The following is a 3,339-nucleotide window of genomic DNA, read 5'->3' on the forward strand; positions in this document are numbered from 1 at the left end:
TTATCAATTCTTATATATATATATATCAAGAATAATTGTCACCAAAAAAAATATATCAAGAATCATGAGTTTGTTTCATTAATTGAATAGTAATTATACTTGACCAAATCCAAATTTTTCAGGTACTTAAATAGTGATGATTCAGCTCTTATTCTTTATTTGTTTGTCTCAGAAACAGACAGTTTGAGGGTCAGAGAGAGAGAGACAAAGAGTCTTGGTTTGGGACCCCAAGGGCTAAGCCCTTGCCCCCATTAGCGACTTTTAAGGGATGCCCTTTTCCTAATTAAAGGCTGACACGTGTGCAACCTTGATGACACAACTGTCAACTTTCCAGATGACTAGATCGTGACATGCCTCTGCCCATGTGGCAATCCCAGTTACCCTAATAAATCAATCTTGTTAATTCTCATCCATTCTAAATCAGATCAACTATTGATTTAATTCTTAATATTTAGGTTAAATTTTAATTTTTTAATATTTAAAATATTTTATTTTTAAATATTTTTATTTATTTTATTATTTTAGTCTTTTTCAAATTAGTAAGAAGTAATTTTAATTAAACCTTAGAAAATTACGTTTCAATTTAACAGTTAAACAAAATGCAACTGAATAGATGGTTAATAAGAAGGGACCACCTCCACATGTATCTTATATCATATCATATCTAATGTGTATTTGTTGGCTTGCTCCCTCCTTATTACTTCCACGGCATCACATTATTTGTGGGCTTTCGTTTTATTCTTTTTCAATCCCATTAGTAACCACATTTCACATGCATCCATGTGCTTCCATTTAAGAAGCCGTATCTTATTTCCTTTCTTTCTCCCTTTTCTTCTCTCTGTTGCCCCATTCCTTTCGGTATTTTCTTCATCTTTATCTTCCTTTCTTACTTTTCCTGACCAATGCTTGGCTCAAACTATAGTGGCCAAATAAAAGTCTCGTATCACTAATTTATATGTGACCTACCTCAAGGACAAATGCTACCTATTACTTATTTCTTTGGGGCTAAATTTTTTCCAGGAAATAAGATGAGTGATATTTTTTGGTGAACAGCAATTAAAAAAAAAGAAAAAAAAAAAACAAGAAGATAATAAAAAAAATAATCCAAAGTTTTGTATTAAGTATTAACTGAGGAAGTAATAGTCAAATCACTTCTACAAACTCAAGCCTCTCTTTTTGCGAGTTAATCTGCAGTTTTATTGGAATCTCTTGATATAAATTCTGATTCATTACTTTATAACTCGGTTTTTATTGTGTATTATGAGTTATAACTCGACTTTATTTGCCTTCATTCTAAGTTTATAACGGACAATTTTAATAACCATTATTCTGACTTAATGACCAACGGTCATAACATCAACTCTATTCATCACCCTATGCCTATAAAGACACCAATTTCTATATCTCATAGGGGTCAGACACATGACAAGTTCTATTTCATGTTTAACATTCTATATTCAAAAAATTATTATATACCTCTTAAATACTTACTGATTTGAGCGTCGGAGTGCCTTTTGTAAGTATCCACCCTCTGTGTTCTTCTTGCCGAAGTATACATCTTTTGGAGATGAAGAGACAAGTTCAATTTCCTCTAAAGCGAGATATACTTTGGAAGTTCATCCATACAAGAGCAAGTTCAAACCTTACTTTTCAGTCTGTTCTCATCTTCAAATGAAAGATCTTTTTAACAATCTCTTTTTCACGATGTTGATCAGGTAATCTCCACCCAGATACTAAGTCATACGCCTTGGGACAGTCAGACTCACGCACCACGAGCTTGACTCTAGATTCAGCAGCATGATGTAATCATTTCAATATGGTCCAAAGTTCTGCTGGATGACATTGTCACCATCAATTCAGCCTGTACCTCCCATCACCCAGTTGCCAGAATTATTGCGCAAACGCCATCCAAAATCAGCATTTCCAATAAACAATTTTACACTACCATCGCAATTAAGCTTAATTGCACCAGGTTCAGGGACTCTCCAATTAGAAAGTTTCATGTTAAATATTGAGTGGACTTCCAAGATCATAGCAACATTAAACACAACACTTTATGTTCGAGCTCTAAATGCGATCTTATCATAAAAGCTAAAAGGACCATAGAAAAGACCACTATTTCTGTCTTGCCAAATAGGCCACACCGTAGTCGCAAAGATATAGCCACTGTCATTTTTGAGACCTTGCTTGAACAAATTGAGCAGATCCTGGTAAAAAAAAATTGACATCTGAAAATCCCATATAACCCAATACCCGCTTCATCGCACTACAGCCTCGAAGGCAATGAATAATTGTCTCTAGAAGATGGTTACATCTAGTGCAAATATTAGAAGTAGAGAGATTTTGTCGAAAGCACAGTTGCTGAGTCAGCAGAAAAGATTGGAGACAAAGCCACACCAAAAATATCACTTTTTCTGGTATGTGAATTTTTCATAGCCAGGCCCAATTAATATCATCATCTCAATTAAATTTCTTTTATAGCAACCAATCATATCCAAATTTAGCTAAATATAAATTGGAAGAAGAATTTGTCCACATCCAACCTGAATCACTATTCATAGCACAAAAGAAAAAATAACTCAATAATAGGAATAAAAGAATAAATTTTTTCCAAATACCAAGAATCATTCTCATATATATCCTTGATTCTCATGTCTGATTCAACAATTTTTTAAAATTTCACTTTAGCACTCATTAGACCTGATTGCATCCAATTATCAAACCAGAAAGATTTATTACATGAGCTAACTTTTCATGCAAAATTATTACTGAAAATAGCTGCAACATGAGCAATTGCCTTCCAAATGTGAGACGAAGAACCATTGACAGTAGCCTTGAAAACATTTCTATTTTTGAAGTACTTGTGAAGCATGAGATGGACCCATAATTTAACATAGTTATTTGCTAATTGCTAAACTAGTTTCACCAATAACGAGTAATTCACTAAGCGAAAGTCCCTAATTGCAAGGCCTTTATATTTCTTTGGAGTAGTTAAAGTCCTCCAAAAACCTAAATGTAACCCCCAACTAGTAACACTACTATTTCAGATAAACTTTCAAATGGTCGCATCAATATTCGAACACACAGAGCTCAGAAAAAGACTTACTTGAATTCTATGGATAAGAATAGAAGATAAAACAGATTTAGCTAGGCAAACCTTACTAGTTCTATTGAGGAATCTCCCTTTTCAAGAAGTAAGTCTATTCCGAATCTTGTCCATCACATTATTGAAATCCACTCTAATAACTCTAGCATGCGTGAGAGGCACCCCAAGATATTTTTTCAATGAGTTAGAAAATCGGATAGATAAAATACTTGTAAACAGATCCTTCCATTGCC

Source organism: Arachis ipaensis, chromosome B09 (assembly GCF_000816755.2).
Source record: "Arachis ipaensis cultivar K30076 chromosome B09, Araip1.1, whole genome shotgun sequence".
Taxonomy (NCBI): domain Eukaryota; kingdom Viridiplantae; phylum Streptophyta; class Magnoliopsida; order Fabales; family Fabaceae; genus Arachis; species Arachis ipaensis.